This window comes from Nelumbo lutea, chromosome 1 (genome assembly GCF_056320005.1).
Source record: "Nelumbo lutea isolate HS-2025 chromosome 1, American lotus-T2T, whole genome shotgun sequence".
Classification (NCBI taxonomy): domain Eukaryota; kingdom Viridiplantae; phylum Streptophyta; class Magnoliopsida; order Proteales; family Nelumbonaceae; genus Nelumbo; species Nelumbo lutea.
Window position 1 is genome coordinate 166,762,497 of NC_142684.1, and position 20,733 is coordinate 166,783,229.

General features: G+C 40.1%; 1 long non-coding RNA gene across 3 annotated transcripts in view; it reads right to left on the reverse strand.

The window, feature by feature from the left end:
* The window catches only part of LOC148878982 (uncharacterized), a 53,628-nt gene that overhangs the window by 11,032 nt on the left and 21,863 nt on the right, over positions 1-20,733 (reverse strand). The gene's annotated exons all lie outside the window — the stretch shown is intronic.

Below are 20,733 nucleotides of genomic sequence, written 5' to 3' on the forward strand. Positions count from 1 at the left end.
CGGAAAAAAAGTGACTGAGTAGTTCAAGGAATGAGTTAGACTACTAATGGACAGCAAATTAATAGGTAATTTCGGAACATGCAGTACATTAGGAAGGGTAAGGCCAAGTGGGAGAGGTATGGTACCTCGGTCAGCTATGGTAGAAAAAGAACCATCAGCTAGTCTTACCTTATCTCTCCCAGAGAGAAGGTTATATGTCTGAAACAAATTTGACTTACCGGTCATGTGGTTTGAGGCTCCAGAGTCAATAATCCAAGGAGAATCATTGGTATGAAATGACAAATGGAAGGTTGTGGCAGCATATCCTAATGTAGACACAAACGAGGTAGAGGGAGTAGGACCAGAATCCATCTGGTGGAGAGTCCTACCATACAATTCCAAATGTTCACGAAAGGAGTTGATAATATCTTCCTTAGGGTCAGAACTGAGATGCCTCTCCTGAGTTACCAAAGGACTAACCTCTAAAATCCCATACAACTACACAACAGCCACAATCAGAATACCAACCCTCAAGAAATTTACTTATGGAATGTGGAAAAAACAAAAGAACTGCTGAAATCAACTCAGTGATGGTTCAGCCATTAAAATAGCCCAGTAATCAGTCCAGCACCAGCCGTTAGAATAGTATACTAGCAGTTCGACTACAGCACATGCAATCTAACAGCCCAACATCTAAACTAAGGTATAAAACTAAAAAGTAAGGCCTTCACACCATTGGCCATAGAAAAAACACAAGAACACATATCCTGTCCAGCACCCGTACGAAGGTGCCAACCCAGAAATTAACTTCACAGCATCAAATAGATAAGGAAGGGAGTCTTTACTACATCGCCCTTCTTCTGCTAGGGTCTCCTTGATGTTACGACCAAGGAAGAACCCAAAGGAAGAGCCGCAAGTAGTCTGCTAGGGTTTCTCTGTCTTCCATGTCCAAGAAATCAAAGAAGAAAGAGGATGGAGCAGTTCAAATGGGAAAACATATTTTTATAGCCCAAAACCTTGCTCTGATACCATGCAATCATTCATGGAGAGAGACGAGGGAGAGATAAGAGGGAAAAGAGGAGAAGAGGAAGATACGATTGAGAGACACAAAAAAAAAAACTCTTCTGGGTGCCGCTAGTTCAGTTATTTATATTAACTTAATATAAAAGGAATGGGAGATTACAAGTATGCCCCTGGTGGCACTCCCTAGTAACAAACTAATAAGAAAGAAAGAAACTAACTGACTGACAGCATCTTAAGCTTACAACACAATAACAACGATTGTAAAATAACAATTAAATAATCCTCACAACAAAAACCTTAGTGCAACCACAGTTCTAGGCACAAAAAAAATTCTTGTTCTCATATTACAACCCTGCTGAACCAGTTCATATGTACAAAACATGGCAAAAGTCAGGTCTGATCAGTCACACCAAACAATAATTCATCATTTTTTCACACGATCAGTAAAGGAATACCAGATGGAGTTCGAAAGGTTGGCCGTGAGAGTCCAAGGGTGGACGGAGAAGGCATTGGTGGGAAACTTCGTCGACGGCCTAAAAGAAGAACTGCGACTGGAAGTGAAAGCGATGCAGCCCACTCTGGTCATCAATGTGGCAGCACTAGCCAGATTGTATGAGGACAAGTTCAGTTGAGCAAGAAAGGTGCAGCGACCATGGGGTCAAGGAGCAAGAAGGGAGCAAGAAAGGACAACAGCACCAGACGAGGAAGAAGTATTGGGCCCAGGCCCACTGGTTCCTTTCAAACGGCTGACTTGGGCAGAGATGCAACACCACTTTCCATAGCGCCGCGGGGATGACACCCTTCAAAGCTTTATATGGTCGGGACCCTCCCCCTCTACTTCCTTATGAAAAAGGAACCACCACAGTAGCGGCCATTGAAGAACAGCTAGCGCAACGGGACGAGGTGCTAAGGGAACTGAGACATCTCTTACAGGCACAGCAATGGATGAAGCACAGCTATGATAAACACCACAAGAATGTCCAATATGAATTAGGTGATTGGGTGTCTCTCAAATTACAACCTTTCAAGCAGAATTCAGTTGCAAACCGACAGTTGGACAAACTCAGCCTGCGCTATTTTGGCCCATTTAAAATCCTAGAGAGAATAGGATCAGTGGCCTACAAATTGGACCTTCCGGCAACATCCAAACTGCACCCTGTATTCATATCTCCTTACTGAAGAAGGGGCTGAAGTCAGGAGTCATTACAAGTGCAACCCTTCCCATATTTCCAGAAGAAGGACAAGTGCAGACTGAGCCAGCCCGCATCATTGATTTCAGATGGGTCCGTAGGGGAGGCAGAGTCATACCAGAGGCATTAGTTGTTTGGTCTAACCTTCCGGAAGAGGATGCAACCTGGGAATCCTACATAGATTTGCAATCAAATTTTCCTACATTAGACCTTGAGGACAAGGTTGATCTAAAGGAAGGGGGGATTGTCAAGACTACTGGAACAAACCAACAGAAGGCAGTTAATCAGTTTTACAAGAGGAGGCCACGTCAACACAACTAACCATCCACTTGTAACAACTGTAACAGAAAGACAATCAAGAATGTAAAACTATAAGTAGTAGAGCAAAAAAGGAATAGGACATTGATTCCTTCAGCACTAAACTCTCTCTCTCTCTCTCTCTCTCTCTCTCTCTCTCTCTCTCTCTCTCTCTCTCTCTCTCTCTCTTCTTCCAAGAATTCAGGAGGTTGGCCCCTCGAAGAGCCCTGAGTTAGGTAGGTTCCTAACAGACTCCCAGGAGGTAAGTCCAAACCCTATTGCACCTACTGATGCTCCTACTCCTATTGTGGATGACCTTGACATTCCTATTGCTCAAAGAAAGGGAGTCAGGTCATGCACTACCAAACACCCCATTACCCAGTATGTCTCCTATGATCACATTTCCCCCTCAAACCGAGCCTTTCTATCCGTAGTTGATTGCATCCCTGTTCCTAGAAATGTTGCAGAAGCCTTAAAATGCCCTGAATGTACAGATGCTACGAAGGAGGAGATTAATGCTCTTTATAAAAATCAAACTTGGGAATTGGTGGATCTTCCAAGGGGGAAAGACCCACTGGGGTGTAAGTGGGTGTTTACAGTTAAACACAAGGCAGACGGGACAGTTTAAAGGTACAAAGCAAGATTAGTAGCCAAAGGGTACACTCAAGTGTACGGGGTTGACTATGATGAGACTTCTGCTCCAATAGCTAAGATGAACTCAATTAGGGTTCTTCTGTCATTAGTTGCTAACCTTGACTGGGAATTGCATCAACTGGACATAAAGAATGCTTTTTTAAATGGTGACCTAGAGGAGGAAGTATACATGGTTCAACCCCTTGGATTTTGTGCCAAGGGAAGTGAAAATAAGATGTGCAAGCTGAGAAAGTCTCTTTATGGTTTAAAACAATCTCCCAGAGCTTGGTTCAGTAAGTTTCACATGGCAGTTCAGTAGGTAGGCTTCAAACAATGTCATTCTGATCATACACTCTTTGTGAAGAGATGTCAAGAACAGGTGGTTGTATTGATAGTGTATGTGGATGATATCATCATTACAGGAAATTGGAGTTTAGAAATACAAAAATTGAAACAATTCTTTGCATCTAAATTTGAAGTGAAAGATTTAGGTCCCCCGAAGTATTTCCTTGGAATTGAAGTCGCCCGCTTAGAAAAAGGGTATCTTCATTTCTCAAAGGAAATACACCCTTGATCTATTACAAGACACAGGCAAATTAGCTACAAGGCCAGCAGATACTCCCATGGATGTTGATCACAAGTTGGATGACTGTGATGGTGAACCTCTAAAAGATGTGAAACAGTTCCAAAGGTTAGTGGGAAAGTTGATTTATTTGTCCATGACCCGTCCAAACATTGCCTATTTAGTTGGGGTTCTAAGCCAATTCATGCACTCTCCTAAGAAACCACACATGGAGGCAGCAGAGAGAGTTCTTAGATACTTAAAAAAGTATCCCGAAACATGTCTACTATTCAGTAAACATAATTACCTAAAGGTGGAAGTCTTTACAGATGTTGATTGGGCATGTGTTGTGGATGATAGAAAGTCCACAACTGGGTATTGCACATTTGTGGGAGGAAACCTAGTGACCTGGAAAAGCAAGAAACAAAGTGTGGTAGCAATGTCAAGTGCTGAAGCTGAATATAGAGCTAAGGCACATGGGGTGGCTGAAGTCCTTTGGCTAAAAAATATTCTAGGGGAGCTTGGAGTTGTTGTACATAATCCTATGTCTCTTAACTGTGACAACAAGGTAGCCATAAACATCACTAGCAACCTTGTCCTACATGAGAGGACCAAGCACATTGAGGTGGACAAACACTTCATAAGGAAAAATTGGAAAAAAAGGGAAATTTGCATCCCTTATGTCAACTCCAAGGATTACTTAATTGTTATTTTACAGTTGATGTTAGTGTGTTGTCAGCTTAAGATGTTGTTAGCTAGTTAGTTTCTTTCTTTCTTATTAGTTTTTTTTTTATGAATAACTTTCTTTCTTATTAGTTTGTTACTAGGGAGTGCCACCAGGGGCATACTTGTAACCTCCCATTCCTTTTATATTAAGTTAATATAAATAACTAAACTGGCGGCAGCTAGAAGAGTTTTTTTTTTTGCGTCTCTCAATCATATCTTCCTCTTCTCCTCTTTTCCCTCTTCTCGTCTCTTCTCTTCTCTTTCTCTCTCTCCATGAATGATTACCGTTTTAAATTTTTTTTAATGAAATGTGTCTGAACTGAACTGAGAACTAGTTCTTTGACTAAATTGTGACTGAATTGAAATCAAGTAAAATGTCTTCTAGGGATTCTAGTATGTCTGGTGTGACCTCTAGTCAAAGTGGAATGAGTGGAGGCTTTGACACGAGTTTTCCCATGGCTGTGATTCCCTTTGATGGTCTCAATTACCTAGAATGGTCAAGGGGAATCAAGCTCTACATAACTGCAAGGGGAAAAGTGGGGTATATCGAAGGTAGAGCTAAAGAACCACAATTTAGAGGTGTGGAACATGATAGGTGGGACAAGGAAAACAGCATGGTGATGTCATGGCTGTCATTGTCCATGCTGCCACAAATGAGAAAGACCTTCATGTGGGCAGAAACAGCTCATGAGATATGGGAGCAGGTTAAATCTGCATAATCAGAACAATGTCTTTAACATCCAATATATTTCCCAAGGGAGCTAAATGCCATTGCAGATGGTCTAGCAAAATTAGGAGTCATTCTAGAGACATTGTACTGTGATATTTTTCCTCCTGTGTAATTCTCAGGGGTCTGGCCCCTACCTGTATTTGTATACCCTCTTGTGTACCTCTCTTTCTTTTAATGAAATCAGTTAACTTTTTTCAAAAAAAATAATAATAATCAGAACAACGGCATTATGCCAAAATATATCAGTTGCAAGCTACCTCCTCAACTTGTAAGCAGGGTGAGAGGAGTCTCTCCGTCTACTATTCAAAATTGACCTCTATTTGGAAAGAACTAGGATCATTATCAGAACATAGACTGGAAATGTGATGCAGATGCTAAAGCATACAAGACTCTTGTTTCCCAGCAACGGGTGTTTGCCTTCCTCTTAGGGATGAATTCCACATATGAATCTATCAAGGTTCAGATATTAGGGAATAAAGATCTCCCATCAGTGCAAGAAGTGTATGCTCTAGTACAGTCAGAGAGAGCAGACGGAATGTGATGAATAATTGTGAGGGGGAGCAGATTGCATTGGTAACTAAAAGGAGAGTTGCTACAGGAGGTGGTAACTCCTTCAAGAAGAGTGACTTTTAGATGAAAGTTGATGACAAGGATAATATGGTGCACACATTGTCAAAAATCTAGACATACTCGGAATACTTGTTGGGAACTTTATGGGAGCCAAAGTGGGCCCAGGAGCTAAGTAAAAAATCATACCAAAATAAGAAGTCGGGACAGCAAGGTCAAAAGAAGTTTAATGCAGCAAACTTAGCCTCTCAGGAGTCTCAATCATCTACTACAACCATGGGCCCTTCCGTGACTGATCCTAGGGAAGATATCATTAATTCTTTCCGTGACCATTTGGAACTGTATGGGAGGGCAATCCGCCAGATGGATTCTGCTTCTCCCCCCTCGACTTCCTTTGCATCTACATCAGGTAATAGTAATTCTACCACAACTTTCCATGTGTCCTCACATCCCTCAGACTCTCCTTGGATGATAGATTCTGGAGCCTCGAACCATATGACGGTAAGTCCAATTGTTTTCAATCTTATCATGTATTATCTAATCAAGACAAGGTGAGACTTGCTGATGGTTCTTTCCCCACCATAGTTGGTCAAGGAACCATCTCCCTTCCTCTTGGGCTCACCCTTTCTAATGTTCTACATGTTCCAAAACTACCTATAAACTTATTCTCTGTTAGTAGTATAACAAATTCGTTAAACTGCTCAATAACCTTTTTCCCTTCCTCTTGTGTGATACAGGATTTGGCCTTGGGGAAGATGATCGGTAGAGGTCATATGGTGGATGGTCTTTACATTCTAGAGAATAAAGCTAGTCTTGCGGCCACTGAGTCTAAGAGTTTGTCTAGTAAGAGTCAAGTCCATTTATGGCATAGTCGATTGGGTCATTTATCTTTTGAATCATTGAAAATGTTACCAAATTTATTTAAGTCAGTGTCAGTGTTGGATTTCACATGTCAAACTGAGCAAACATTGTAGAAATCATTTTACTTCAAGGAATAATAAATTTGATTTTCTTTTCCATATTGTTTATTCTGATGTCTAGGGTCCTGTTACTTTAACATCTGAGTCTGGCTAAAAGTATTTCATTTCGCTTATTAATGACTACTCCCAATATACATAGGTGTATCCTATGCGGTCCAAAGATGAAGTACCCAAAACCATTAAAGATTTCCAACGCTTGATATTCACTCAGCTTCAAACGGAGATCCAAATTTTCCAATCAGACAATGCCAAAGAGTACTTTCATAGTGATCTCACGGAGTTTTTTGCTTTGTGTGGATCCATACATCGTAGCTCTTGCGCTAGATCCTCCCAACAGAATGGTACTTCCAAAAGAAAAAACCGCCACCTCCTTAAAGTTGTTCGTGGGTTACTCATACACATGAATGTTGATAAACGTTTTTGTTTGGACGTTGTGTTGTGTGTTGTCTATCTTATCAATCGTATGCCATCTCGCTTGTTAGGGTACAAGGCCCCCCCATCAGCTCTTATTTCCCAAGGCTCCCCTCTTCTCTATTCCTATCTATGTGTTTGGTTGTTGTTTTGTCCAAGACCTATCTCCTACTCATGGTAAACTTGATCCTGGTACCATTCCCTATGTATTCTTGGGTTACCCTTCTTCTCAAAAGGTTATCAGTGTTTTGACCCTATTTCCAAGAAATACTATCTATAAATGTGTCTTTCTTTGAGAGTGACCCTTTTTTTCTCTATTTCTCCTTAGGGGGAGAGGAGGGTGGAGGAGAAACTAGTTCAGGTTCTTCCCCCTCAGACTGACCCTCATTCGTTCCGTGTTTTTTCTCGTCGTCACAAGGGCCAGCTAAGTTCAAGAGTTGTGGAGCAACTTGAAATTGTACCACCAACATCATCAGATTCACTGGGGACAGATCCTATCCAACCAGGTACTCCCATTCCTATTGATGTTTTTGATCTTCTTGCTATTGATACTTCATCTACTAATGACCTAGACATCCCTATTTCAAAAAGGGAGTTAGGTCTTGTACCACCAAGCATCCTATTTCGCATTTTGTTTCCAAATATAACATCTTACCCTCTTTTTGTGTTTTCCTTTCTTCAATTGACAGTGTCATTATCCCTAAAAATGTGGCAGAAACTCTCTTAGTACCTGAATGGATAGATGCAATGAAAAAAGAGATAAATTCCTTACATAAAAATGGTACGTGGGAGTTAGTGGATCTTCCTGAGGGTAAGGAATTGATAGGGTGCAAGTGGGTGTTCACAGTGAAGCACAAGGCTGATGGCACAGTAGAAAGGTACAAGGCCAGGTTGGTAGCAAAAGGGCTTACCTAGGGTACATGGAATAGATTATGTAGAGACTTGTGCTCCAGTAGCTAAGATGAACTCCACTAGAGTTCTTTTCTCTCTTGTTGCAAATCTTGATTAGGATCTTCATAAGCTAGACATTAAAAGTGCCTTCTTGAATGGAATAGATTCTATGGAGACTTGTGCTCCAGTAACTAAGATGAACTCCACTAGAGTTCTTTTCTCCCTTGTTGCAAATCTTGATTAGGATCTTCATCAGCTAGACATTAAAAGTGCATTCTTGAATGGAGACCTTGAAGAAGAGGTGTACATGGTACAACCTCATAGCTTTAGTGCCCGAGGCAAAGAGCAAAAAGTGTGCAGATTAAAGAAGTCTTTGTATGGTCTAAAACAATCACCAAGAGCTTGGTTCAGCAAGTTTCATCTGGTAAAGCAACAGATTGGCTTCAAACAGTGTTAGACTGACCATACACAATTTTTAAAAAGGGGGGAATGAAATATTGCACCCTTAATAGTGTATGTTGATGACATAGTAGTCACAAGTGATTGGAAAGTTCAAATTCAAAGGCTAAAGGATCTCTTAGCCACTCAATTTGAGGTAAACGATCTAGGTTCCCTACGGTATTTCCTCGGAAATGAAATGGCCCACTCACAAAAGGGGATCTTCATTTCTCAAAGGAAATACATCCTAGATCTATTACAGGATTCAAGAAAACTAGGGGTTAAGCCAGCTGACTCTCCCATTGATCCATATCACAAACTGGGTGACTTGTTGGAGTGAGGTTATCAAGGATGTAAAGAAACTCTAGAGACTTGTGAGAAGGCTCCTAAGATCAAACACTTAGAGGTAACCGAGAGAATCCTCAGATATCTAAACAAGTTTCCAGAAGCTGGTTTGCTATTCCAGAAGAATGGGCATTTGAAGATTGAAGTGTATACAGATGTTGATTGGGTTGGATCAGTTGAAAACAGAGAGTCCACTAGTGGGTATTGTTCCTTTGTGGAGGAAACCTAGTCACATGGAGAATCAATAAACAAAGTGTGGTGGCTAGGTCTAGTGCTGAAGATAGAGCAATGTCCCATGGAGTGGCTGAAGCCATGTGGATAAAGAATTTGTTGAGCAAACTGGTTTTTCAGTTAATAGCCCCATCTCCTTATATTGTGACAACAAGGCTGCCATCAACATTGCAGCCAACCTAGTTCTTCATGATAGAACTAAACATATTGAGGTTGGCAAACACTTTATCAAATAGAAAATTGTTAATGGGGAAGTGTGCACCCTATATGTTAGTTCTAAGGAGCAACTTGCATATATAATTGCAAATGGCTTACATCACTCGCAACACGATAACTTATGTGACAAGTTGGGCATGATTGACATCTATGTCCCAACTTGAGGGGCAGTGTTGAATAAACTAGTCTTACTTTAGTTTAGTGCTGCAATGGCACATATGTAATTTTACATTGTTTTATTATTTGAGTGATCACCCTAATATAAATATCAAAAAGGTTGGCACCGCCAGCTGACGTTTTTCTCTCCAAAACTTTTTTCTCTTTTCTCTCTTCTCTCTTCTCTCTTCTCACTTCTCCCTCCTCTTCTCTCACTATTCTAAGATTCTGCTGCATGTTTGCCAAGAAAACAAAGGTATGGTCTAAATACTTCATTCACCATTGCCTAGAATGTTGATGGCACATTTGTCAATCCAAATGATATGACTAAGAATTCATAGTTGTCGTGATGCATACGAAAAGCTATTTAGGGAACATCCTCGAGGTGGTTCCCTATCTGGTGATCACCCGACCTCAAATCTAATTTGGAGAAGACCATGGCCAATCCCAGTTCTTCCAATAACTCATCTATGATGGGTATGGGGAAACAATCTTTAATGGTAATCTGGTTTAGTGCTCTATAGTTGGCGTAGAAGCACCATGTCCCATCTTTCTTCTTTACCAAAAGAATAGGGGATGAATAAGGGCTAGTACTAGGTTGTATTAGCTTCTTTTTCTAATAGCTCTACCACTATTTTCTCAATCTCCTAATGTTGAAACTAGGGGGTATTGGTACGAGCATACATTGGTTGGGGGGGCTCTAGGGGATATGGGCATCTAATGGTCTTGAGGCCTGGACAAGGGAGGCCCTTGGGCTACTAAAAGATGTTAGGTATTGGTTCAATAGCTGTTGCAAATCAATAGAATAGGAGGGGTTGTTAGCTTCAAGTTGGGGGGTTAACAAGATCAAGCCCATGGGTTCCATCCCTATACTCATAAACATCAACTGTCAAGATTTGAGGGGATGCAAATAAACCTCAAACACCTCACCCTGAATTCTCAATTGCAACCCCTTACAATTTTTTTTTTTATCAATAACAGAATTTCATTAGATTAATAAGAAAAAGGTATAGCAATCCAGTGAACAAGACTTAACTCTCTACAGCACAGTACTATTGATCCCTACCCACCCCCTGCTTTGCTAAAGCATCTGCAAACGCATATACTGTTCTTTTCACCCACTTAAATTGGATGTCCACCCCCCTAGTTAGCCATTTGATTTCCTTTCTTTCATTAGCAAACTTCCAAAGACCGCTTCCCCTCTGTAACCAGCTTACCACCAACTTCAAGCCCCCTTCAATAATTAACTTTTGTAAGTTCAATTCCTTAATCATTCTAATACCCTCCATAACAATGTAGATCTCAGCTCTAAGAGAGTCCCCAACCCCAATGGAGCATGAATACATTGCTAAACACCTTCCCCTCTTCATCTCTAAATACACCCCTACACCTGAGGGGCCTAGGTTACCTTCACTACTCCCATCATAACTTAACTTTATAAAACCATTGCCAAGAGGTGACCACACAGGAGCAACAGAAAACCGAGACAATGCAAAGTTAGCCACTTCCATCCAATTGTTCAACAACATAATCATAGAAACATCATCAAATGGTTGTACAGATTTCATCCAATGCACCACCCTAACTGTTATGACCTCAATAATACCTTCTTTACTTCTTTTCTTTTCAGAAAAAATTCTGGAATTCCTTTCCTCCCATAGAATCCAACAAGTAGCAGCCGTCACACATCTCCACATAATCCTTCCAATTCTCTTTGGCCATCTAAGGAATGAGGAGCTAAAAAAGCTTTGGATGTTTGACCGAGGGGTCCACCTACAACCAAAAAGAGAAAGAAACCACTCCCAAATAACAGAAGCAAAAGGGCAACAAATTAATAAGTGGTAGGAACTTTCACCATTAGCCTTACAGAGAATGCACCAACTAGGAGATAAGCACCAATAAGGCCTTTTCCTTTTGAGTAAATCACAGGTATTACATCTTTCAAAGAAAACTTCCCAACAAAGTATGGAAAAAGGCCATTCCATTAAAACTCCCTTCACCCTCATGGTTTGCAAGGAATTTTGACTGGACAAAGCATGGTAGTGTTAGCACCGATATGGATGCTATTGAAATTGACGGAACTTCCACCCCTAGTACTGATATTAGGGGAAAGAAAAAGAAAGCCACTAAGTTGATTAGCCCGGTTTGGAAAATATTTAATGTAGAGGAGGTTCAGAGAAGGGAAAAAGAATTGTTTGCCAAAAATGTAGGAAAGACTTTAGCTATTGTAGCAAGGGTGGTACTGGCCATTTGGATAGACATTTGCTCACCCATAAGAAAGAAGAAGAAGGGAGAGAAACAATACAAACACAAATTGGAATGGGGGTTTTGGTACTTTTAAATATTCTTAAGAAAAAATGAGGCAAGAATTAGCAAAATACAATGTACGTGCTGAACAACCATTTTTGTTAGCTGAAGATACTAAGCTTAAAAAATGGTTACGTAATTCTGTAAATCCACAATTTAAAAAAGCTTCTAAAATACTATTAGATCATATGCTTTAAAAATTTTGTATTCATATAAACAAAATTTAATTTATATGTTATCAAATCTTAATTCTAAAGTTGTAATTACTTCCGATATTTGGACTTCTAAATTAAACATGAGTTATATTTGTGTTACCAATCATTTTATTGATGAAAATTGGCTTTTAAATAAAAGAACTTTAAGATTTACTAGGCTTGAATAGCCACATACTGGCCCAGCTATTGCTGCAAGTATTTTAAATACTTTACATGCTTATGGAATTGATAATAAATTATTTTCTATTAGTTTTGATAATGCTAGTAATAATGATTCAACAATAAATATTTTAAAATCTCAATTAAAACCATGTTTAAATGGTAAATTATTTCATATCAGATGTGCATGTAACATCTTAAATTTATGTATTTAGGATGCTTTAAATATTATTTTTACTCATATTTCTGAATTTGGAAATTGTATTATATATAATAAAAGTTCTGGAGCAAAAAAACAAGAATTTAAATATTTATGTCAAAATTATGGTTTAAAATATAAACATTTTATATTAGATGTTAAACATAGGTGGAATTGTACCTATGCTATGTTAGAAAGTTGTGTTTCTCACAAACAAATTCTTAGTGATTTTTATAATGCAAAAATGCCTACTGATATTATATTTGATGATGACTGGGAAGTGGCAATTTGTATAAGAGATTTTCTTGAGACATTTTTATGATGCAACTAATGAATTATCGAGTATTTATTATCCAACTAGTTATAATTTATCTTATCAATTAATGATGATTAGTGATTGTTTTGCAAAATATAGAAACAATCCACAATTTAAAAGTATTATTAAAATAATGAAAAATAAATTTAAGAAATATTGGGAGAACATTTCTCTTATTTATTGCTTAGCTACAATATTAGATCCTACGATTAGGAAAGATGGCTTAGATATTTTACTTGAAACATATTGTGAAAATAAGAATAGTGAAATTGGAAATAAAAAAGAAGAAATTAATAGTTTATTATTTGAAATTTATAGTTTTTATATCAATCTAAAGTAACAAGGACTAATAAAAATTCTACAACTTGTACGGCTGCATCTTCCACTTCTAAACTTGAGTCCAATACTGGAAATAGAGGATAAAAGGGAAACAAACTGGCGATGTGAGGTAGAAAGACAAGATAATGAAACAAAATTGGAAATGGAATGGAGGGTAGAACTGCGTTTACTTTTCCGTAAGGCAATGGGTAGGTCAAGGTCTGAAAGTTCAACAATAGGAGCCATGAGAGGATCTGCATATGAGGTAGAAGCTGGAGGAGAGGCCGGTATCATTCGACGTGTATACACATGCCGGATTAGTGGACGTTCGGTGGTGATCTGCACGGGATGAAGTGATGAATCTACTCCAACAACGGCATCTGGAACTGGATCACTAACAGGAAGAGGAAGAAGAATGACGGGTGGAGACGAAGGCGCTTCAGGACTTGAGAAGAAGGGGACTGAATCAAAAAAGGTGACATCAGGACGGATATAGCACTTCCGGGTAATGGAATTATAACACTTGTACCATTTTTCAGTCCTTGAGTAGCCAAGGAAGACACATTTAATTGAGCGTGCATCTAGCTTGTCTATTCTAGGGCTCAGATTGTGAACAAAGCACACACAACCAAAGACACGAGGAATTAATGGGAATGGAGATAAAGTGGGAAACAAGATAGAGAAGGGGGACCGACCATGAAAGATGAAGGAGGGCATCCGATTAATGAGAAAACATGCAGTGAACACAGCATCACACGAAAACCGTTTAGGAACATTCATGTGGTGAAAAATAGACCGAACAGTTTCAAGAAGCTAACGGTTCTTCCGTTCAGCTACCCCATTTTGTTGAGGGGTGAATGCACATGATGTCTGATGAATAAAGCCATGCTGTTCTAAATACTGTTGAAATGAAGTAAGAAAGTATTCACGACCATTATCTGAATGGAGAATTTTGATTGAAACACCAAATTGTGTGCGTATTTCAGCATGGAATTTTCGAAAAATGGAAAACAATTCACTTCTTTCTTTCATTAAGTAAATCCATGTCATTCTTGAACAATCATCAATAAAGGAGACAAAATACTTATATCCATTATAAGACTCTATTTTGATTGGACTCCAAACATTTGAATGAACCAAAGAAAAATGACTCAACATACGACTCTCAACTCTTGGACTGAATGACGCACGACAATGTTTCCCAAACTGACATGACTCACATTGCAAAACTGACAAATGACTCAATGACGGAACCAAAATCGTGAGAGCCTTGAGAGATGGATGTCCTAGTCGGTAATGCCATTGTAAAGGAGTAAGTGAAGTCTGAAGAGCAATTGAAAATCCACCACCGTCAAGATAATACAATCCACCAGCTTCATGCCCCCCACCAATCTTCTTCCACGTCTTGAGATCCTGAAAAACACAAGTGGAAGGAAATAAGGTAACAGAACAGTTAAGAGCTTTGGTTATTTTACTAACAGACATAAGATTGAATGGAAACTTGGGGACATATAAAACAGATGATAAGCGCACAGAAACCATGTCAACATTACCAACACCACATATGGGGGATGAGGATCCATTGGCAAGTGTAACATTTTGTGATGTGGAGGTTTCAGAAAGAGAAGAGAACACACCTGGAGTCCCGATCATATGATCTGAGGCTCCAGAGTCAATAATCTAGGGAGAGGTTTTAGGTGACATGCAAGCAATACCTGATTGGGTAAGTGTGGCAGTGGTATGCTGTGAGATAGTTTGAAGGAATCGTTCATACTCATCACATGGTATGCTCACCATCTCCCTCCTAGAGGTAGATGTAGATGTGGGAGGAGTTCGGTCTGCCGGTTTAATGTCACTGATATCAACCTCACCTGCTACAGCATGATTAGCCCATTTAGAGGGAGGGCCACGTAGATCATAACAGAAATTCACTGTGTGTCCCCCTCTACCACAATGAGTACATTTCCTTGTAGAGTTATTCTTCCCTCTGCCACGGCCTCCCCCTGAGTCACGGCCACCCCGACTAATCATGGAACTGCCACGGCCTCCTCAGGGAGCATGACCTCCCCCTCTTGTACTATGTCCAACCCCTCTAGCTGTCACAAGTGTTGATTTATCAGACTGTGTGGAGTTCTCTGTCCGTCCCAAAGAAATTCTACGAAGCCTTGAGAATACTTCCTCAAGTGTAAGAAGAGTAGAGCCCCCCAATATTTGGGCTCTAACTGGTTCATATTCCGACTTCAGCCCCACTAAAAATCTTGTAACATCTAGTTGCTCCCTTTGTTGTTGCTGAACTTTAATATCTTAAGGGGGTGATAGACATTGAGTTCATTCCTAATAATCTTCATACAGGCATAGTACTCTTCTAATGTTTTGGTTCCTTGTTGTAAATCAAAATACTCCTGATAAAGTTGATACACTCTTGTTGTGTTATCTTGTCCAGAATATAGCTTCTTAGCATGCTCCCATATATCCTTAGCCGTATCAAGGAACATGAAGTTGGCACTAATTTTGGGTTCCATACTATTCTACAGCCAAGTCATGATTTGAGCATCTTCTTGTTTCCAATGGAGCATAGTTTACTTTCTTCTTTGCCTTGAAAAACACTTCCACTGATTTAGCCCATGGAGCATAGTTCTCCCCATTCAACTTAATTGAGGTCATTTGTACCCCTAGGTAGTCGGAGGAAATTACCACACTAGGTTTCTGATCATTGTAGCCATCTCCTATTGCTGCCATTGTACTCTTTCACAGTTGCCTTTAACCTTACTTCTCAGCTACAAGCTGATTGATGTTGTTCACAGTTTGATACTTCAGCACCTATTGCAGCCCCTAAACACAACAGCGGGAGCACACACTTGTTCTTCTTCACACTACTGCTGACTTCACACACCTACAACCCACATAAGCATCACAAGCACCACAACACAACAGTAGGCCCTCTTACAACCACTCAATAAAAAAAATTGTGCATCACAAGCACCAGAACACAGTCAAACTGCTACACCCAGTTCAGACTTGTTTAACACACTTAAGAGGGCATTACACAACCACAAGGAGCTTGGCAAGGTCACTACATTCCACCTTAACACCACTCGGCCACCTACAGCAGCCCTAACACCACTCAACAACTCACAGCAACCCTACACCATTCGGCTACTGCACACACCTGATGTTTCACCTGAAGCAGATGATCAACGTCAAGAACAATAGGAGAAAATGATGAAGTCAATATTTTTTGTATACTCAATAGTTGAATAGCATTTTTTCAAATTATTTTAAATTTTGTTTTAATTTTATTTAATTTATTTGGTATTTTTTAATAACATAATTTTTTATTTTCAATTTGCAGCTATATTGTGTTTTTTATATTTTATTAATTTATTCCACTTTCCAATTTTCATATTTCATTCATCCAACCATTGTATGCTTTGTATCAATCAAATTTAAACGAAATAAAATTCCTATTTTTCTTCCAATTTGTTCTTCACTTTGAGCCTTTGTCACTTTGACTTCTTATTTGGTTAAGTATTTTTCATTTCTTTGTTAGATTTCTTATTTTTTCAAATAGTTCCCAAAGGCCAAAGGAAAGTTAAATATTTTACTTTTACTTAGCAAAGAAATAAAAAAATCAAAAATGTCAAAAAAAAAAAAACGATTTGGCCCGGTTCGGCCCAGGCCCCAAGGTCCGCCCTATGGCCTAGCCCGACACAGCCTACAATCCGCCTGGCCCAAGCCTGCGGAACAGCACGGGCCCGCACGGGCTTGGGTCGTGGGCCATGACGGGCATACCCCCCAAATTGTCACTAGGGAGGGCAGTACAGCCCAGAACAACCCACGGGCCAACACAACACGGCCTGCACTTTATGCAACCCACAGGCTGGCACATCGTTTTACACCTCTTTACCTAATACAAAGTACTTCTATGAAGTCCGCCCAGGTGCATTGTGGATGGGATATCCGAAACCACTAAAACTAGGAGATTGCCTCCCCTTCCAGGTAGATAAATGAAATAGAAACCAGTTGGTAACCTGGTGTTTTGTGGTATTTGAAGTACCTATCAGCTTTAAAAATCCAAGATAAATGATCCTCACCTAAAAAGTAGGGGAAATCGAGCATGGCCAACTTAATTGTAGTGTCCGTGTTTGGTCTAGACCCATCACTGCTTGAAGCTTCTTGTTCCACTCCTTGACCTCATGAGTTCATGTTCTTTTCACACTATGCTATCACCACTGCCAACACCTACTTGGTTTCCTTCAGATCCCTTAAAATCGGTGCAAGCTAACCTCCAACTAGTCCACTCTACTATAGTCACCTCATTGTATGGTATCAAGATCCCATCCAAATGGGCCTGGGCTTCAGGACCTGCAGTTGGAGTCCTAACATAACCATTGCACCCTTGACCTCTACAACTACAAGATCTCCTCTATGCGAGCAGCCTACTAAATTCATCCCTAGCCAAGTGCCTTTCCTTCTGCTCCTCAATGTTTAAAGAACCTTGTTTCCTCTTTCTCATAATTATACCCAAGGCCTTTAGCTTTATTTCCCTTAACCAAATTCTGATTTGAACCAACTTTTAATCCCACCTTTCATATATTGACACAAGCATTTGTCTCATATTGGATCAACACAAATTTGATGATTTAATCTTTACTTTAATAGTTAACAATTAGCATGCAATAACATAAACATGTAGGTATAATATATATTGCAAGGTTCAAAATTTCAACACGTATAGGAGTGCAAATGGATTGGATCATAATCCGATCCTATTTGGTCGAATTCGGATCACCCCATGTCGGATCTTCGGATTAGATTGGATTTGGAACCCCCCGCCAATCCGAGAAGATCCGACCTGATGTGATATATATTTATAAATATATATAATACATATATGTTATTTATTTATTTATAAATATATTATTTATATTGTATTTTTATAATTTTTTATTAGAAACGATAACTTTCATTAGACAAATTAAGAGAATACACTCTCACCACCCAGTTAAGGGTGTTTACCCCAAGAAAAATGCTTTCTGATTACAGAACAGCCCAAAACAAGTTCTCCCTAAACAGTGCCCCAACCTCCCTTGCTAAGCAATTTATTTCCCTCATGAATTGCCGGTGTACCCATGCCCCCAGTTATGTAACTGCAACCACCCAATTAATAGGTTAGAGTCCCCTTCTACCTCTATTTGGTGTAGGCCCCATTGTTTAGCCAGCCTTAGACCTTGTAGCAAGGCCATAATCTCTGCCCTCAAAGAGTCTCCATCACCTATCGGACCTGAATACAGTGTAACCAGTCTGCCCTCCCCGTCTCTGAAGGCTCCTCCCACCCCAAAAAGATTCGGGTTGCCTAAGGAGCTCCAATTGAAGTTCAACTTCACCCATTGATGTGCAGGAGGGATCCATTGCTCCTTTATCACAGACCTTAATGAAGAAGAGTTTGCCACAGTGTACCATCCTCTAAACAAATCATCAGCTAAACAACCTTTAAATAAAGGATATGCTTTAACCAATGAATGACCTTGGTAGATATGCAATCAATGACTTGCTCCTTAGATCTTTCAGAACCCAGGAAGATCCTATTGTTTCTTTCTTCCCAGATTGACCACAAAACAGATACTCTTGTTCCTCTCCACATTGCTCTCCCCTTCTTCTTTGGAGGCCTAAAGAAGTTTGGATCAAAAAGACTTACTACATCTAAAGGAGGGGTTCACCTGAATCCAAAGAGAGAGGAAAACCAATTCCAAACAAAGGATACAAAAGGACAGGATATAAATGCGTGTAATGGTCTCACCGCAGGCCAAGCAAAGGCTACACACGCAGGGTGAAAGGCAGTAGTTTGGCCTTCTTTTTTGCAACATATCTAAGGTGCTTATTTTCTGGAGTACCACCTCCCAGCAAAAGGCCCTTTTTTTGGGGGGTACAAGGTTAAACCAAACCTCCTTTGTTGGAAAGGTTCATGCACTAGAAGTTCAGGACTGTTATCAGTCTTGAACCCTAATGAATCTCAGGATCAAAGATAAGAAGAAAGAAAGAGGAGAGAAGAGAAAGAGGGAGAAGAAGCAGTAGACCACAAGGGTTGAAAGGAGGAGCAGAAGCTTAATGTTCTGTCGCCGCCACTTTAATTAATATTTATAGGTTATGCTCATTACATGGATAGGACAGATCTGCCCTTAGTCTTTACATAACAAATAGAGTAAAACAAAGACTGAAATAAATAACAACAGAAACAACTAAATGACCAATAGCTAACCTTAGGCAGACTAGAACATCTTCTACCCTACGAACACAGTGGGACCGTAGCTGTGGGGCCACATCAGTGTTCTCTACACTCCCCCTCAAGTTGGGAATAAATGTTTATCATTCCCAACTTGGATAGATCTACCTCTAGCTTCTTCCGTGATATAGCTTTAGTGAGGATATCTGCCAGTTGCATATTGGAGGTGATGTATGCGAGACATACTCTTGTGATGAGACCCTCTCTCGTACAAAGTGTCGATCAACTTCAATATGTTTAGTCCTGTCATGCTGCACTGGGTTGTGTGCTATATTAATAGCCGCTTGATTATCACAATACAGCATCAGGGGCTTCTCATACTCAACACCCAACTCCTCAAGTAGTGATCTCAGCCAAAGAATTTCAGCCACTCCATTAGCCATTGACTTGTACTCAGCTTCAGCACTGGATCGAGAGACAACACTTTGTTTCTTACTCCGCCAAGAAACCAAGTTACCTCCCACAAGAGCACAATATCCAGAGGTAGACCTTCTGTCATCAACACTCCCAGCCCAATCGGCATCCGTATAGAATTCCACCTTCATGTGGTCATTGTTCTTGAACAGTATACCTCTACCCAGGCATCTCTTCAAGTATGCTAGTATTCTTTCTGCTGCTAGAAGGTGCGTGGTTCTAGGAGAATGCATGTATTGACTGATAACACTAACGGCATAACTGATGTCTGGTCGGGTAAGGCATAGATATAGGAGCTTTCCCACTAACCGCTGAAACATAACTTTGTCTTCAAGCAACTCCCCACTCTCTGCATTAATCTTGTGGTTCCGTTCAATGGGTGTATCTGCAGGTTTGACACCTAGCTTTCCAGTTTCAGCCAAGAGATCTAACACATATTTCCTCTGAGAGACAAAGATCCCCTGCTTAGATCTAGCAACCTCAATACCCAAAAATTACCGTAGTGGACCCAGATCTTTCACCTCAAACTCTTGATGAAGGAGCTGTTTGAGGGACTCAATCTCATGGTTGTCATTTCCTATCACCACAATATCATCAACATAAACTGCAAGTAGTGTTAGTGATGACTCCACCCTCTTGATGAACAGTGTATGATCTGACTGGGCCTGTACATAACCGAACTTCCCAAGGGCTAGTCTAAATCTGTCGAACCAAACTCTAGGTGACTGCTTCAAACTATACAATGCCTTATTGAGCCGACAAACTTTCTTACCTGCCTCTGTATCATAGAATCCAGGAGGCAACTGCATGTAGACCTCTTCCTGCAAGTCCCCATTCAGGAAAGCATTCTTAACATCCATTTGGTACAAAGGCCAAGTGTAGCTTGCTGCAAGAGATAATAGAACCCGAATGGTGGTCATCTTGGCTACCGGAACAAATGTCTCCAAGTAATCTATACCGTAAGTTTGAGTGAACCCCTTTGCAACTAGCCGAGCTTTGTACCTCTCAATGGAACCATCCGCATTATGCTTCACAGTAAATGCCCACCTGCATCCAACTGGTTTCTTTCCTTTGGGCAAGTCAACTAGCTCCCAGGTATAATTTTTCAACAGGGCATCCATTTCAACTTGCATTGCACCTCTCCACT